An 18,547-nucleotide genomic window follows, 5' to 3' on the forward strand; every position below is an offset into this window, starting at 1 on the left:
GGTCTTGGTAAACGGGGCAAGGGTCTAGGTAAAGGGGCATGGGTCTAGGTAAAGGGGGCAAGGGTCTAGGTAAAGGGGCAAGAGTTGGGGTAAAGGGGCACGGGTCACGGTAAAGGGGGCAAGGGTCTAGGTAAAGGGGCAATGGTCTAGGGAAAGGGGCAAGTGCCTTGGTAAAGGGGCAAGGGTCTAGGTAAAGGGGTAAAGGGTCTAAGTAAAGGGGCATGGGTCTAGGTAAAGGGGGCAAGGATTAAGGAAAAGGGGCAAAGGTCTAGGGAAAGGGGCAGGGGCCTAGGGAAAGGGGCAAGGGTCTAGGTAAAGGGGCAAGTGTCCAGGTAAATCGGCAAGGGCCTAGGTAAAGGGGAAGGGTCTCGGTAAAGGGGGAAGGGTCTAGGGAAAGGGGCAAGTTTCTAGGCAAAGGGGCAAGGGTCTAGATAAAGGCTGCAAGGGTCTAGGGAAAGGGGCAGGGGTCGAGGTAAAAAGGGAAAAGGTCTAGGTAAAGGGGGCAAGAGTCTAGGTAAAGGGGCAAGTGTCTAGGTAAATCGGCAAGGGCCTAGGTAAAGGGGCAAGGGTCTAGGTAAAGGTGCAAGGGCTCACGTAAAGGGGGAAGGGTCAAGGGAAATGGGCAAGGGTCGAGGGAAAGGGGCAAGGGTCTAGGGAAAGGGGGCAAGGATATACGAAAAGGGACAAGGGTCTAGGTAAAGGGGGCAAGGGTGCAGGGAAAGGGGCAAGGGTCGAGGGAAAAAGGAAAAGGTCTAGGTAAAGTGCGCAAGGATCTAGGTAAGGGGGCAAAGGTCTAGGGAAAGGGGCAAGGGCCTAGGGAAAGGGGCAAGGGTCTAGGTAAAGGGGAAGTGTCTTGGTAAATCGGCAAGGGCCTAGGTAAAGTGTCATGGGTCTAGGTAAAGGGGGAAGGGTCTAGGGAAAGGGGCAAGTTTCTAGGGAAAGGGGCAAGGCTCTAGATAAAGAGGCAAGGGTTTTGGTAAATGGGCAAGGGTCGTGGAAAAAGTGCAAGGGTCTAGGTAAAGTGGCAAGGGTCTAGGTAAAGGGGCAAGAGTCCCGGTAAAGGGGGCAAGGGTCTAGGGAAAGGGGCAAGGTTCTAGGTGAAGGAGCAAGTGTCTAGGTAAAGGGGGCAAGGATCCAGGTAAAGGGGCAAAGATCTAGGGAAAGGGCCTAGGGAAAGGGGCAAGGGTCTAGGTAAAGGGGCAAGGGTCTAGGGAAAGGGGCAAGGGTCTAGATAAAGGGGGCAACCGTCTATGTAAAGGGGCAAGGGTCGAGGTAAAGGGGGCAATGGTCTCTGTAAAGTGGGCAAGGTTCTAGGTAAAGGGGGAAATGGTCTAGGGAAACGGGCATGGGTCTAGGTAAAGGGGCAAGGGTCTAGGTAAAGGTTCAAGGGTCTAGATCAATGGACATGGGTCTTGGTAAAGGGGACAAGGGTCAAGGTAAAGGGGCATGGGTCTAGGTAAAGGGGGCAAGGGTCTAGGTAAAGGGGCAAGGGTCGGGGTAAAGGGGCATGAGTCTCGGTAAAGGGGGCGAGGGTCTAGGTAAAGCGGCATGGGTCTAGATAAAGGGTCATGGGTCGAGGTAAAGGGGGCGAGGTTCTAGGTAAAGGGGCAATGGTCTAGGGAAAGGGGCAAGTGTCTAGGTGAAGGGGGCAAGGGTCTAGGTAAAGGGGCATGGGTCTAGGTAAAGGGGCAAGGGTCGAGGGAAATGTGCAAGGGTCTAGATAAAGTGGTATGGGTCTAGGTAAAGGGGCAAGGGTCTAGGTAAAGGGACAAGGGTCTAGGGAAATGGGCAAGAGTCTAGGTAAAGGGGCATCGGTCTAGGTAAAGTGGGCATGGGTCTAGGGAAAGGGGGCAAGGTTCTCGGTAAAGGGGCAAGGGTCTGGGGAAATGAGCAAGGGTCTAGGAAAAGGGGCAAGGGTCTAGAGAAAGGGGCAAGGCTCTTGGGAAAGAGGCAAGGGTCTCGGGAAAGGGGCAAGGGTCTAGAGAAAGGGGCAAGGCTCTTGGGAAAGAGGCAAGGGTCTCGGGAAAGAGGCAAGGGTCTAGGTAAAGGGGCAAGGCACTCAGGAAAGGGGGCAAGGGTCTACGGAAAAAGGCAAGGGTCTAGGTAAAAGGGGCAAGGGTCTAGGTAAAGGGGCAAGGGTCTCGGGAAATGAGCAAGGGTCTGGGTAAAGGGGCATCGGTCTAGGTAAAGGGGGCAAGGGTCTAGGTAAAGGGGCAAGGGTCTAAATAAAGGGGCATGGGTCTTGGCAAAGGGGGCAAGGTTCTCGGTAAAGGGGCAATGGTCTAGGGAAAGGGGCAAGGGTCTAGGTAAAGGGGCAAGGGTCTAGGTAAAGGGGGCAAGGGTCTAGATAAAGGAGTATGGGTCTTGGTAAACGGACAAAGGTCTAGGTAAAGGGTCTCGATAAATGGGCATGGGTCTTGGTAAACGGGGCAAGGGTCTAGGTAAAGGGGCATGGGTCTAGGTAAATGGGGCAAGGGTCTAGGTAAAGGGGCAAGAGTTGGGGTAAAGGGGCACGGGTCACGGTAAAGGGGGCAAGGGTCTAGGTAAAGGGGCAATGGTCTAGGAAAAGGGGCAAGTGTCTTGGTAAAGGGGCAAGGGTCTCGGGAAATGAGCAAGGGTCTGGGTAAAGGGGCATCGGTCTAGGTAAAGGGGGCAAGGGTCTAGGTAAAGGGGCAAGGGTCTAAATAAAGGGGCATGGGTCTTGGCAAAGGGGGCAAGGTTCTCGGTAAAGGGGCAATGGTCTAGGGAAAGGGGCAAGGGTCTAGGTAAAGGGGCAAGGGTCTAGGTAAAGGGGGCAAGGGTCTAGATAAAGGGGTATGGGTCTTGGTAAACGGACAAAGGTCTAGGTAAAGGGTCTCGATAAATGGGCATGGGTCTTGGTAAACGGGGCAAGGGTCTAGGTAAAGGGGCATGGGTCTAGGTAAATGGGGCAAGGGTCTAGGTAAAGGGGCAAGAGTTGGGGTAAAGGGGCACGGGTCACGGTAAAGGGGGCAAGGGTCTAGGTAAAGGGGCAATGGTCTAGGAAAAGGGGCAAGTGTCTTGGTAAAGGGGCAAGGGTCTAGGTAAAGGGGTAAAGGGTCTAAGTAAAGGGGCATGGGTCTAGGTAAAGGGGCAAGCGTCGAGGGAAATGTGCAAGGGTCTAGATAAAGTGGTATGGGTCTAGGTAAAGGAGCAAGGGTCTAGGTAAAGGGGCAAGGGTCTAGGGAAATGGGCAAGGGGCTAGGTAAAGGGGCATCGGTCTAGGTAAAGGGGGCAAGGGTCTCGGTAAAGGGGCAAGGGTCTAGATAAAGGGGCATGGGTCTAGGTAAAGGGGGCAAGGTTATCGGGAAAGGGGCAAGGGTCTAGATAAAGGGGCATGGGTCTAGGTAAAGGGGGCAAGGTTATCGGGAAAGGGGCAAGGGTCTAGGGAAAGGGGCAAGGGTCTGGGGAAATGGGCAAGGGTCTAGGGAAAGGGACAAGGGTCTAGAGAAAGGGGCAAGGCTCTTGGGAAAGAGGCATGGGTCTAGGGAAAGGGGCAAGGGTCTAGGTAAAGGGGCAAGGCACTCAGGAAAGGGGGCAAGGGTCTACAGAAAAGGGTAAGGGTCTAGGTTAAATGGGCAAGGGTCTAGGTAAAGGGGGCAAGGGTCTAGGGAAATGGGCAAGGGTCTAGGTAAAAGGGCATGGGTCTAGGTAAAGGGGGCAATGTTCTCAGTAAAGGGGCAATGGTCTAGGGAAAGGGGCAAGGGTCAGGGGAAATGGGCAAGGGTCTAGGGAAAGGGACAAGGGTCTAGAGAAAGGGGCAAGGCTCTTGGGAAAGAGGCATGGGTCTAGGGAAAGGGGCAAGGGTCTAGGTAAAGGGGCAAGGCTCTTGGGAAAGAGGCAAGGGTCGAGAGAAAGCGGCAAGGGTCAAGGAAAGGGGCAAGGCACTCAGTAAAGGGGGCAAGGATCTACAGAAAAGGGTAAGGGTCTAGGTTAAAGGGGCAAGGGTCTAGGTAAAGGGGGCAAGGGTCTAGGGAAATGGGCAAGGGTCTAGGTAAAGGGGCATCAGTCTAGGTAAAGGGGGCAAGGGTCTAGGTAAATAGGCAAGGGTCTAGATTAAGGGGCATGGGTCTAGGTAAAGGGGGCAAGGTTCTCAGTAAAGGGGCAATGGTCTAGGGAAAGGATAAGGGTCTAGGTAAAGGGGCAAGGGTCTAGGTAAAGGGGGCAAGGGTCTAGGTAAAGAAGCAAGGGTCAAGGGAAAGGGGCAAGAGTCTAGATAAAGTGGCAAGGGTCAAGGGAAAGAGGCAAGTGCATAGGGAAAGGGGCAAGGGCCGAGGTAAAGGCGCAAGGGTCTAGTTAAAGGGGGAAAGGGTCTAGTTAAAGGGGCATGGGCCTAGGTAAAGGGGCAAGGGCCAAGGGAAAGGGGCAAGTGTCTAGGTAAAGGGGGAAAGGGTCTAGGGAAAGGGGCAAGGGTCTAGGGAAAGCGGCAAGGGTCTGGGGAAAGGGGCAAGGGTCTAGAGAAAGGGGCAAGGCACTCAGGAAAGGGGCAAGGGTCTACGGAAAAGGGCAAGGGTCTAGGTAAAAGGGGCAAGGGTCTAGGTAAACAGGGCAAGGGTCTCGGGAAACGGGCAAGGGTCTAGATAAAGGGGCAATGGTCTAGGTAAAGGGGCATGGGTCTAGGTAAAGGGTGCAAGGTTCCAGGTAAAGGGTGCAATGGTCCAGGTAAAGGGGGCAAGGGTCTAGGGAAAGGGGGGAAAGTCTAGGGAAAAGTGCAAGGGTCTAGATAAAGTGGTATGGGTCTAGGTAAAGGGACAAGGGTCTAGGTAAAGGGTCAAGGGTCTCGGTAAAGAGGGCAAAGGTCTAGGTAAAGGGGCAAGGGTCTAGGTAAAGGGGCATCGGTCTAGGTAAAGGGGGCAAGTGTCTAGGTAAAAGGGCAAGGGTCTAGATAAAGGGGCAAGGGTCTAGGTAAAGGGGCATGGCTATAGGTAAAGGGGGCAATGGTCTAGGTAAAGGGGCAAGGGTCGACATAAAGGGGGCAATGGTCTCGGTAAAGAGGGCAAGGTTCTAGGTAGAGGGGACAATGGTCTAGGTAAAGGGGGCAAGGGTCTAGGGAAAGGGGCATGGGTCTAGGTAAAGGTTCAAGGGTCTAGATAAATGGGCATGGGTCTAGGTAATGGTTCACGGGTCTAGATAAATGGGCATGGGTCTAGGTAAAGGGGGCAAGGGTCTAGGGAAAGGGGCATGAGTCTAGGTAAAGATTCAAGGGTCTAGATAAATGGGCATGGGTCTAGGGTAAAGGTTCAAGGGTCTAGATAAATGGGCATGGGTCTAGGTAATGGTTCACGGGTCTAGATAAATGGGCATGGGTCTAGGTAAAGGGGGCAAGGGTCTCGGGAAAGGGGCATGGGTCTAGGTAAAGGTTCAAGGGTCTAGATAAATGGGCATGGGTCTAGGTAAAGGTTCAAGGGTCTAGGTAAAGGGGCATGGGTCTAGTTAAAGTGGCATGGGTCGAGGTAAAGGAGGCAAGGGTCGAGGGAAAGGGGCAAAGTTCTATATAAAGGGGCAAGGGTCTCGGAAAAGGGGCAAGGATCTAGAGAAAGGGGCATATGTCTAGGTAAAGGGGCAAGGGTCTAGGTAAAGGGGCACGGGTCTAGGTAAAGGGGCAAGGGTCTAGGTAAATGGGCAAGGGCCTTGGTAATGGTGCAAGGGTCCATGCAATGGCATGGTCTAGGTAAAGGGGCAAGGGTCTAGGTAAAGGGGCAAGGGTCTAGTTAAAGGGGCATGGGTCGAGGTAAAGGGGGCAAGGTTCGAGGGAAAGGGGCAAGGTTCTAGATAAAGGGGCAAGGGTCTCGGGAAAGGGGCAACGATCAAGGGAAAGGGGCAAGGGTCTAGGGAAAGGGACTAGGGTCTAGGGAAAGGGGCAAGGGTCTCGGGAAAGGGGCAAGGGTCTAGGTAAAGAGACAATGGTCTAGGTAAAGAGGCAAGGGTCTAGGTAAAGGGGGCAAGGGTCGTGAGAAAGGAGCAAGGATCTACGGAAAGGATAAAGGGCCTAGGTAAAGGGGCAAGGGTCTAGATAAAGGGGCAAGGGTCTAGATAAAGGGGCATGGGTCTAGGTAAAGGGGGCAATGGTCTCAGTAAAGGGGGAAAGGTTCTAGGTAATTGGGGGCAATGGTCTAGGTAAAGGGGGCAAGGGTCTAGGGAAAGGGGCATGGGTCTAGGTAAAGGGGCAAGAGTCTAGGGAAAGGTGCAAGGGTCCAGATAAAGGGGTATGGGTCTAGGTAAAGAGACAAAGGTCGAGGTAAAGGATCAAGGGTCTAGATAAATGGGCATGGGTCTAGGTAAAGGGGCAAGGGTCTAGGTAAAGGGGCAAGGGTCTCGGGTAAGGGGCAAGGTTCTAGGTAAAGGGGCAAGGGTCTAGGGAAAGGGGCAAGGTTCTAGGTAAAGGGGCATGGGTCTAGGTAAAGGGGGCAAGGGTCTAGGTAAAGGGGCAATGGTCTAGGGAAAGGGACAAGTGTCTAGGGAAAGGGGCAAGGTTCTAGGTAAAGGGGCATGGGTCTAAGTAAAGGGAGCAAGGGTCTAGGTAATGGGGCAATGGTCTAGGGAAAGGGGCAAGTGTCTAGGGAAAGGGGCAGGGTCTAGGTAAAGGGGCAAGGGTCTTGGTAAAGGTTCAAGGGTCTAGATAAATAGGCATGGGTCTAGGTAAAGGGTGCAAGGGTCTAGGGAAAGGGGCAAGTGTCTAGGTAAAGAGGCATGGGTCTAGGTAAAGGGGGCAAGGGTCGTGGGAAAGGAGCAAGGGTCTAGGGAAAGGATAAAGGGCCTAGGTAAAGGGGCAAGGGTCTAGATAAAGGGACAAGGGTCTAGATAAAGGGGCATGGGTCTAGGTAAAGGGGGCAATGGTCTCAGTAAAGGGGGCAAGGTTCTAGGTAATTGGGGGCAATGGTCTAGGTAAAGGGGGCAAGGGTCTAGGGAAAGGGGCATGGGTCTAGGTAAAGCGGCAAGGGTCTAGGGAAAGGTGCAAGGGTCTAGATAAAGGGGTATGAGTCTAGGTAAAGGGACAAAGGTCGAGGTAAAGGGTCAAGGGTCTAGATAAATGGGCATGGGTCTAGGTAAAGGGGCAAGGGTCTAGGTAAAGGGGCAAAGGTCTAGGTAAAGGGGCAAGGGTCTAGGGAAAGGGGCAAGGGTCTAGGGAAAGGGGCAAGGGTCTCGGGAAAGGGGCAAGGGTCTCGGTAAAGGGGCATGGGTCTAGGTAAAGGGGCAAGGGTCTAGGTAAAGAGGCAAGGGTCTAGTTAAAGGGGGCAAGGGTCTAGGTAAAGGGGCAAGGGTCTAGGGAAAGGGGCAAGGGTCTAGATAAATGGGCAAGGGTCGAGGGAAAGGGGCAAGTGTCTTGGAAAAGGGGCAAGGGTCTAGTTAAAGGGGCCAATGGTCTAGGTAAAGGGGCATGAGTCTCAGTAAAGGGGCAAGGGCCGAGGGAAAGGGGCAAGTGTCCAGGTAAAGGGGGCAAGGGTCTTGGGAATGGGGCAAGAGTCTAGGGAAAGGGGGCAAGGGTCTAGCTAAAAGGGCAAGTGTCTAGAAAAAGGGGCAAGGGTCTGGGTAAACAGTCAAGGGTCTCGGGAAAGGGGCAAGGGTCTCGGTAAAGGGGCAAGGGTGTAGGTAAATGGGCTAGTGTCTAGGTAAAGGGGGCAATGATCTAGGTAAATGGGGCAAGGGTCTAGGTAAAGAGGCAGGGGTCTAGGGAAAGGGGCTAGGGTCTAGGTAAAGTGGCAAGGCACTCAGGAAAGAGGGCAAGGGTCTACGGAAAAGGGCAAGGGTCTAGGTAAAAGGGGCAAGGGTCTAGGTAAAGAGGGCAAGGGTCTAGCTAAAAGGGCAAGGCACTCAGGAAAGGGGGCAAGGGTCTACGGAAAAGGGCAAGGGTCTAGGTAAAAGGGGCAAGGGTCTAGGTAAAGGGGGCAAGGGTCTAGCTAAAAGGGCAAGTGTCTAGAAAAAGGGGCAAGGGTCTGGGTAAACAGTCAAGGGTCTCGGGAAAGGGGCAAGGGTCTCGGTAAAGGGGCAAGGGTGTAGGTAAATGGGCTAGTGTCTAGGTAAAGGGGGCAATGATCTAGGTAAATGGGGCAAGGGTCTAGGTAAAGAGGCAGGGGTCTAGGGAAAGGGGCTAGGGTCTAGGTAAAGTGGCAAGGCACTCAGGAAAGAGGGCAAGGGTCTACGGAAAAGGGCAAGGGTCTAGGTAAAAGGGGCAAGGGTCTAGGTAAAGAGGGCAAGGGTCTAGCTAAAAGAGCAAGTGTCTAGAAAAAGGGGCAAGGGTCTAGGTAAACAGTCAAGGGTCTTGGGAAAGGGGCAAGGGTCTCGGTAAAGGGGCAAGGGTGTAGGTAAATGGGCTAGTGTCTAGGTAAAGGGGGCAATGATCTAGGTAAATGGGGCAAGGGTCTAGGTAAAGAGGCAGGGGTCTAGGGAAAGGGGCTAGGGTCTAGGTAAAGGGGGCAAGGGTCTCGGTCAAGGGGGTAAGGTTCTAGGTAAAGGGGCAAGGGTCTAGGTAAAGGGGCAATGGTCTAGGGAAAGGGGCAAGTGTCTAGGGAAAGGGGCAGGGTCTAGGTAAAGGGGCAAGGGTCTCGGTAAAGGGGACAAGGATCTAGGTAAAGGGGCAAGTGTCTCGGGAAAGGGGAAAGGGTCTAGGGAAAGGGGCAAGGTTCTAGGTAAAGGGGCATGGGTCTAGGTAAAGGGGGCAAGGGTCTTGGTAAAGGGTCAAGGGTCTAGATAAATGGGCAAGGGTCTAGGTAAAGGGTGCAAGGGTCTAGGGAAAGGGGCAAGTGTCTAGGTAAAGAGGCATGGGTCTAGGTAAAGGGGGCAAGGGTCGTGGGAAAGGAGCAAGGGTCTAGGGAAAGGATAAAGGGCCTAGGTAAAGGGGCAAGGGTCTAGATAAAGGGGCAAGGGTCTAGATAAAGGGGCATGGGTCTAGGTAAAGGGGGCAATGGTCTCAGTAAAGGGGGCAAGGTTCGAGGTAATTGGGGGCAATGGTCTAGGTAAAGGGGGAAAAGGTCTAGGGAAAGGGGCATGGGTCTAGGTAAAGGGGCAAGGGTCTAGGGAAAGGTGCAAGGGTCTAGATAAAGGGGTATGGGTCTAGGTAAAGGGACAAAGGTCGAGGTAAAGGGTCAAGGGTCTCGATAAATGGGCATGGGTCTAGGTAAAGGGGCAAGGGTCTAGGTAAAGGGGCAAAGGTCTAGGTAAAGGGGCAAGGGTCTATGGAAAGGGGCAAGGGTCTAGGTAAAAGGGCAAGGGTCTCGGGAAAGGGGCAAGGGTCTCGGTAAAGGAGCAAGGGTCTAGCTAAAGGGGCAAGTGTCTAGGTAAAGGGGGCAATGGTCTAGGTAAGGGGCATGGGTCTAGGTAAAGGGGCAAGGGTCTAGGGAAAGGGGCAAGGGTCTAGGTAAGGGGCATGGGTCTAGGTAAAGGGGCAATCGTCTAGGGAAAGGGGCAAGTGTCTAGGGAAAGGGGCAGGGTCTAGGTAAAGGGGCAAGGGTCTAGGTAAAGGGGCAAGAGTCTAGGGAAAGGGGCAAGGGTCTAGGTAAAGGGGCATCAGTCTAGGTAAAGGGTGCAAGGGTCTAGGGAAAGGGGCAAGTGTCTAGGTAAAGAGGCAAGGGTCTAGGGAAAGTGGCAACGGTCTCGGTAAAGGGGACAAGGATCTAAGTAAAGGGGCAAGGGTCGAGGAAAAGGGGCAAGTGTCTGGGGAAAGGGGCAAGGGCCTAGGTAAAGGGGCAAGGTTCTAGTTAAAGGGGGCAATGGTCTAGGTAAAGGGGCATGAGTCTAGGTAAAGGGGCAAGGGCCGAGGGAAAGGGGCAAGTGTCCAGGTAAAGGGGGCAAGGGTCTTGGGAATGGGGCAAGAGTCTAGGGAAAGGGGAAAGGGTCTGGGGAAATGGGCAAGGGTCTAGGGAAAGGGGCAAGGGTCTAGGTAAAGTGGCAAGGCACTCAGGAAAGGGGGCAAGGGTCTACGGAAAAGGGCAAGGGTCCAGGTAAAAGGGGCAAGAGTCTAGGTAAAGGGGGCAAGGGTCTAGCTAAAAGGGCAAGTGTCTAGAAAAAGGGGCAAGGGTCTAGGTAAACAGTCAAGGGTCTCGGGAAAGGGGCAAGGGTCTCGGTAAAGGGGCAAGGGTGTAGGTAAATGGGCTAGTGTCGAGGTAAAGGGGGCAATGATCTAGGTAAATGGGGCAAGGGTCTAGGTAAAGAGGCAGGGGTCTAGGGAAAGGGGCTAGGGTCTAGGTAAAGGGGGCAAGTGTCTCGCTAAAGAGGGTAAGGGTCTAGGTAAAGGGGCAAGGGTCTAGGTAAAGGGGGAAAGGGTCTCGGTAAAGGGGGCAAGGGTCTACTTGAAGGAGGTGCGAAGCATCAACATAAAATCCTGCGAGTCAATATTCAGGGGATTAACAAACCCACCATCAGCCCCTTGGCTCGCTGAAGGTGTGTGAAATGCACTTCGGGTCACATCTACAAGGAGACTCGTGGAGTCCTGAAGATTTTCTTGGAAAACGTCATCAGGGACTCAGTCACCTACACTGAACAAGGCAAACGCAAGACGGTCAGTGCCAAGGGCGAACTTTCTATGGGTTCGGTGGTTGAAAGAACGGGATAAGAAAAATCTCGCTCTATCATTTGCTTATTATATTACAAGGCATCGGGTGCGGACGGAATCCCCGCTGAGGCAGTGAAGTATGGCAGAGAGGCACTATTGGCATGAATGCACAACCACATCTCTCTCATCTGGAAGGAGGAGAGCATGCCGGGAGATCTCAGAGATGCCGTAGTTGTGACCATCTTTAAAAAGTGGACAATCCGACTGCGGCAACTACAGAGGAATCTCCCCGTTATCAGCCACTGGGAAGGTCATCGCTAGAATCCTGCTCAACCCTCTTTTCTCTGTGGCTGAGGAGCTCCTCCCGGAGTCACAGTGCGGATTCCGTCCCTTATGAGGCACAACGGACATGATCTTTACGGCACGACAACTGCAAGAGAAATGCAGGGAACAGCACCAACCCCTGTACATGGCCTTCTTTGACCTTATAAAGGCCTTTGACACTGTTAACCGTGAGGGACTATGGAGTGTCCTCCTCCATTTTGGCTGCCCCCAAAGGTTTGACACCATCCTCCGCCTGCTTCACGACGACATGCTGTCCATGATCCTGACCAACGGATCCATCACAGACCCAATCCACGTCCGGACCGGGGTCAAGCAGGGCTGTGTCATCACGTCAACCCTCTTCTCGATCTTCCTCGCTGCAATGCTCCACCTCACACTCAACAAGCTCCCAGCTGGAGTGGAAGTAAACGACAGAAGCAGTGGGAACCTGTTCAACCTTTGTCGTCTCCAGGCCTGATCCAAGACCGTCCCATTCTCTATCGTCGAGCTGCACTCTGCGCACATTCAGAGGCTGAACTCCAAGTCATAGTCAACATCTTCACCGAGGCTTACGAAAGCATGGGCCTTGCGCTAAACAACCATAAGACAAAGGTCCTCCACCAACCTGACCCCACCACACAGCACTGCCCCCCCAGTCATCAAGATCCACGGCGCGGCCTTGGATAATGTGGACCACTTTCCATATCTCGGGAGCCTATTATCAACAAGGGCAGACATCGACGATGAGGTTCAACACCGCCTCCAGTGCACCAGTGCAGCCTTCGGCCACCTGAGGAACAGAGTGTTCGAAGACCAGATCCTCAAATCTGGCATCAAGCTCATGGCCTACAGGGCTGTAGTGATACCCTCCCTCCTGTATGGCTCAGAGACGTGAACCATATACAGCAGACACCTCAAATTGCTGGAGAAATATCACCAACAATGTCTCCGCAAGATCCTACAAATCCCCTGGCAGGACATCATCATCATCGTCATCATCATCATCATCATCATAGGCAGTCCCTCGGAATCGAGGAATACTTGCTTCCACTCTAATCCTCTGAGTCCTTAGCTGTCTGTACAGTCCAATACTGGAATTACAGTCTCTGTCACAGGTGGGACAGACAGTCGTTGAGGGTAAGGGAGGGTGAGACAGGTTTGCTGCATGCTCCTTCCACTGTCTGCACTTGTTTTCTGCATGCTCTCGGCGATGAGACTCGAGGTGCTCAGCGCCCTCCCGGATGCTCTTCCTCCACTTAGGGCGGTCTTTAGCCAGGGACTCCCAGGTGTCAGTGGGGATGTTGCATTTTATCAAGGAGGCTTTGAGGGTGTCCTTGAAACGTTTCCTCTGCCCACCTTGGACTCGCTTGCCGTGCAGGAGTTCCAAGTAGAGCGCTTGCTTTGGGAGTCTCGTGTCAGGCATGTGAACAATGTGGCCTTCCCAATGAAGCTGGTTGATTGTGGTCAGTGCTTCTATGTTGGGGATGTTGGCCTGGTCGAGGACGCTAACGTTGGTGCGTCTGTCCTCCCAGGGGGATTTGCAGGACCTTGCGGAGACATCATTGGTGGTATTTCTCCAGCAATTTGAGGTGTCTACTGTATATGGTCCAGGTCTCTGAGCCATACAGCAGGGCCGGTATCAGTACAGCCCTGTAGACCATGAACTTGATGGCAGATTTGAGGGCCTGATCTTTGAACACTCTTTTCCTCAGGAGGCTGAAGGTTGTGCTGACGGTGTTGAATCTTGTCGTCTATGTCTGCCCTTGTTGGTAATAGGCTCCTGAGTTATGGGAAATGGTCCACGTTGTCCAGGGCCGCGCCATGGATCTTGATAACTGGGGGGTAGTGCTGTGTGACAGGGTCAGGCTGGTGGAGGACCTTTGTCTTACCGATGTTTAGTGTAAGGCCCATGCTTTCGTACGTCTCAGTGAAGCTGTTGACTATGGGCTAGAACCTCCACTTGTTTTGCATGTTTAACGCCCATTTTATCGCTGAAATGACGTATAACGCCCAGATATCGCCCATTTTGGCACAAAATGAAAACTGGCGGGCATTTTTCGGAAACTTATCACCGAGCATTACTTTCCCCATGTGCTTAACGCCAGGAAAAACTATTACTGCCCGCCCACTTTTTTTGAGTGGAATCAGCAGAATGGGCAAATTTAACGCCCATATCGCCCAGCGTTACTTTCCGCACGGATTTAACACCGATATTCAATATTAATGCCTGCCTACTTTTTTTAGTCGTAAAGAGCATATTTACCGAAATTAGCGGCCATAAGATCGCCCTGCATCAATTTCACCACCTTGCACACATAATCGGCCACAATATCGCTCGCCCAAAAAACCACCCACAAAAAGTGGAACTAACAGGAACTGATCACAGTGTTATGGATGTCGTGTCCTTTAAAAGGCTGCTGTGCTTCATCCTCGGCGGAGTTCAGTTGTACTCTGCAGGTTGTTGAAGTTGATGTGAACATCTGTGAAAATATCTTGACCATATTTTGACCGATTGGAATTGAAGAGGTCTGTTCATGGGGACAGTCCTTGTTTGTGAGCAATCGGTGGAAAACAGAGAGCTACTGCAATGGGGCCTGTCCTTTCTCACCCTCTCTTGCTGACCAATTACATGCAGCAGACTCGACATCGTCGAAGAAACGCTCCACTGCATTATGTGCCCAATGTAAGATGTGACAGACAGATGAGGAGGACTAGATGTTACACGACCCCCGTAAGTACAAGGAGAAGCATTCTTACCTCGACTTGCCCGACACCATCTGCCTTCAGAGACTACGCTTCCACAAACAGGTTATCACTGAGGTATGCCAGCTGATAAGGGCAGATCTGCAGCCTGCCAGCACCATCAGTACTGCACTGTCCGTCGAGGTCAAAGTCACCGCGGCACTGTCATTCTACGTCTCGGGTTCTTTTCAGGCCACAGCTGGAGACATTTGCGGACTTTCTCAGCCTGCCACACATCGCTGCTTTGGACAGATCACTGAAACCCTGTACGCATACAGGAGGGACTTGATCAGCTTCCCTATGACCAGGGAGGCACAGAGTGAGAGGGTTCTAGGATTCTCCAGAATTGCAAACTTCCCCAAGGTGCAGCGAGCAATAGACTGTACGCACATCGCGATGCGGGCAGCATCCATGATGCTCACATCCTGCGTGAGAGCACTGTATCTGACTTGATTAACAATCAGCCACAAGGTCAATGCTGGATGATTAGTGAGATAGGATATGGCCTCGCCACCTGGCTGATGAACCCCCTGCGTGACACCTACACCGAGGCCGAGAGGCGATAAAACAAGAGCCACAGAGCCATTTGAAATATCGTGGAGAAAACCGTTGGAGTGCTGAAGCAGCACTTTAGATGCCTGGACCACTCACGAAGTGAGCTCCAATACTACCCTGAGCAGGTAGCTCAATTCGTAGTGGTGTGCTCCATGCTACACAACTTGGAGGGGACAAGAATTGTCTGATGAGTCTGACAGTCCACCTCACCAGAGAGAGTAAGACGAGGATGAGGAGGCAGACGTTGACATCGGCCCAGACAACCAGGCTGATGCTGAAGCCATGCCCCCACCCCTCTGTAGACCGCATGAAAGGGCCTGTGGTGGCATGATAGGTGCAAGAGCCTTACGTCAGGAGCTCATCAATGACTGCTTTGCCTGAAGGAACGTTGGTGTATTTACAAGGCTGACACACTGCTGGGTGTGCAGGTCATACATCAATGGTGGGCATCACCTTGGTGACAGTTAAAGTTTAAGTTGGTTGAAGTTAATTGTGATTATACCCTTTGATGTTAAGGAATCACCAGCGTGTAATGGTACAGTTATCTGAGCCAATGCGTTACAAGGTTTTGTTAAAAAAAAACATTTAAACCGAACATTAGCCTGAAATCATCAGTATTTCTGTATAAACCAACCCTTCCCCCGTCCCGCTTCTCCTCCCCACCTCTACCCCTTCCCCTTCCCCTCCTAACTCCAAGCCGCCTGGCCGAGGAGGTCCTCAGGCGATGCTTCATTAGGGGGTGGAGCGGTGACGGCCGAACCGCTGCTTGGACGGATACGGGAGAGAACGGTCCCGAGGTGAGAACGCGCTCCAAGCCAGAAGCAAGTTGTTGCTGCTGGCTCTCATGTGGTTGGCAATGGGGGTGCGGCACCTTGGGGTGCAGTGCCGTGCTCCGGGACCACTGGGAGCCCTCTGCCACCAGTGTTCCTGGCTACCAGCTCCAGGGCCTCCTCCATCCCTTCCATGTTATATATTATTTGTTGGACAAAAACTCGGTGCCAACTATGTTCTTAGTGCTTAGTAGGCTTTTTGCTACTGGTGACTCTCTCTCGTGCCTCCCACAACAGCCAGACAAGCACACACCACAGCCACACATGATTTCAGTGCCTCTGAGCTCCCTCTCTCTCTGTCTCCTCTTCTGTGCATGTCATGATGACCCTTGACCTTCAGAATCGTGGGAATCGAACGTTGGCATGCCGCTGCTAAGTACGGCCACACTTTACGGCAGAAGGTCAAAAAAATTTAACACTACCGCCCATTTGATATCGCTCGCAGTAACGGCCATTTTCAAAAACGCAAACTAAGTGTTTTGAAAATGGCCGAGAAGCCGGCGATCTGAAAATCCTTTTATAATGCCCACACCGGAAATAATGCCCATTTTTGAGTGATATGCACAAAAGTGGAGGTTCTAGCCCTGTGACTTGGAGTTCAGACTCTGAAAGTGCGCAGACACATGCATCGTAGTTCGACGGGGGAGCCAATTTAAAACCGAGTTGAGAAGGAATTTCTTCTCCCAGAGGGTTGTGAATCTGTGGAATTCTCTGCCCAAGGAAGCAGTTGAGGCTAGCTCATTGAATGTATTCAAGTCACAGATAGATAGATTTTTAACCAATAAGGGAATTAAGGGTTACAGGGAGCGGGCGGGTAAGTGGAGCGGAGTCCACGGCCAGATCAGCCCTGATCTTGTTGAATGGCGGAGCAGGCTCGAGGGGCTAGATGGCCTACTCCTGTTCCTAATTCTTATGTTCTCATATTCTTATGACAGAATCGTCTTGGGTCCGTGCTGGAGGCGACGAAGGTTGAACTGATTTTAACTGCTTTTTTAATTTAGTTCCACTCCAGCGGGGAGCTTGTTGAGTGTGAGGTGGAGCATGGCAGTGAGGAAGATTGAGAAGAGGGTTGGCACAATGACAGAGCCCTGCTTGGCCCCAGTCTGGACGTGGATTTGATCTGTAAGTACAGATGAACCAACATTAGTGTCCTTGATCAGGTCAACATCCCCGGCATCGAAGCACTGACCACACTCGACCAGCTCTGTTGGGCGCACGTCTGACACAATAGTCCCAAAGCAAGCGCTCTACTCGTTTCTCCTGCACGACAAGCGAGCCCCAGGTTGACAGAGGAAACGTTTCAAGGACACCCTCAAAGCCTCCGTGATAAAATGCAACATCCCCACCGGCACCTGGGAGTCCCGGGCCAAAGACCGCCCTAAGTGGAGGAAGAGCATTGGGGGGGCGCTGAGCATCTCGAGTCTCTTCGCCGAGAGCATGCAGAAAACAAGCGCAGGCAGCGGAAGGAGCATGCGGCAAACCAGACTCCCCACCCACCCTTTCCTTCAACCACTGTCTGTCCCACCTGTGACAGAGACTGTAATTCCTGTATTGGACTGTTCAGTTACCTATGTACTCACTTTTAGAGTAGAAGCAAGTCTTCCTCGATTTCAAGGGACTGCCTATGATGATAAAGCCTAATTTTAATTTCTCTACATGAATTCCAACTTCTGCTGCTCACTCTTTACTTCTTGAGGGATTCTGTCTGGTTTGTATTCTAACCATCTGTTTAAAAGTTCCCCGTTGTTTCCCCGCCGGCCAATTATCTGAACTAACTCCCTTTCTGTCTCCTAGTCAAGTACGTTCATTTCTGACTTGTCTCTCATTTTCCATTTTTATGTGAGAAGATAAGAACACAAGAAATAGGAGCAGGACAAGGCCATTTGCCCCTCGGGCCTGCTGCGCCATTGATTGGGGCTGAAATTGCGGTCGGAGGCTTCCTGCGGGCGGATGCCTCCAACCTGAGGCGTGAGTCCAGTGAGGCCTATAAAAGGCCGTGAGAGGCAGCGGGAGTTCGTGGTCGCTGAGGCGTGAGTCCGGGGATCGGCAGAGGCCTACAAAAGGCCGCGAGAGACAGCGGGAGTTCGTGGTCGCTGAGGCGTGAGTCCGGGGATCGGACAGGCCTATAAAGGCCGCGAGAGGCAGCGGGAGTTCGTGGTCGCTGAGGCGTGAGTCCGGGGTTGGCGAGAGGCCTACAAAAGGCCGCGAGAGGCAGCGGGAGTTCGTGGTTGCTGAGGCGTGAGTCCAGGGATCGGACAGGCCTATAAAGGCCGCGAGAGGCAGCGGGAGTTCGTGGTCGCTGAGGCGTGAGTCCAGGGATCAGAGAGGCCTATAAAGGCCCAGCTTGTGCAGCTACAGGGAGAAGGCAAAAAAGAAGTAGAAAGAAATAGGAAGGTGACGTCACAGCCAAGGGGGTAAGTGATTGGCTGGTGATTGGTGAGTAGTTTTTCTTTTTTCTTTTCTTTATCAGTGAGTAAACGTTAGCATTGTTGTTGACAATTTAGGTGTATCTAAGGGTTATGTCATGGCAGGAGAGCTCGGACACGTGTTATGCTCCTCCTGTACCATGTGGGAACTCAGGGACACTTCCGGTGTCCCTGATGTGTCCCTGACGACTACGTGTACGGGAAGTGTATCCGCCTCCAGCTCCTGACAGACCGCGTTGCGGAATTGAAGCTGAGGGGGATTCACTCTGGAGCATCCACGATGCTGAGAATGACGTGAGTAGCACATGTAGCGAGTTGGTCTTACCGCAGGTGAAGAGTCCACAGCCAGTTAGGGAATGGAAGACCAGCAGGAAGAGCAGTGCAAGGAAGGTAGTGCAGGGGTCCCCTGCGGTCATCCCCCTGCAAAACAGATACACCGTTTTGAGTACTGTTGAGGGGGATGACTCATCAGGGGAGGGCAGCAGCAGCCAAGTTCATGGCACCGTGGGTGGCTCGCTGCACAGGAGGGCAGGAAAAAGAGTGGGAGAGTGATAGTGATAGGGGATTCGATTGTAAGGGGAATAGATAGGCGTTTCTGCGGCTGCAACCGAGACTCCAGGGTGGTATATTGCCTCCCTGGTGCAAGGGTCAAGGATGTCTCGGGGCGGGTGCAGGACATTCTGAAAAGGGAGGGTGAACAGCCAGTTGTCGTGGTGCACATTGGTACCAACGATATAGGTAAAAAAGGGGATGAGGTTCTATGAGACGAATTTAAGGAGCTAGGAGCTAAATTAAAACGTAGGACCTCAAAAGTAGTAATCTCGGGATTGCTACCACTGCCACGTGCTAGTCAGAGTAGGAATCGCAGGATAGCTCAGATGAATCCGTGGCTTGAGCAGTGGTGCAGCAGGGAGGGATTCAAATTTCTGGGGCATTGCAACCGGTTCTGGGGAATGTGGGACCAGTACAAACTGGACGGTCTGCACCTGGGCAGGACCGGAACCAATGTCCTAGGGGGAGTGTTTGCTTGTGCTGTTGGGGAGAAGTTAAACTAATATGGCAGGGGGATGGGAACCAATGCAGGGAGACAGAGGGAAACCAAAAGGAGACAAAAGCAAAAGACAGAAAGGAGATGAGTAAAAGTGGAGGGCAGAGAAACTCAA

The sequence above is a fragment of the Pristiophorus japonicus genome, chromosome 1 (assembly GCF_044704955.1).
Source record: "Pristiophorus japonicus isolate sPriJap1 chromosome 1, sPriJap1.hap1, whole genome shotgun sequence".
Classification (NCBI taxonomy): domain Eukaryota; kingdom Metazoa; phylum Chordata; class Chondrichthyes; family Pristiophoridae; genus Pristiophorus; species Pristiophorus japonicus.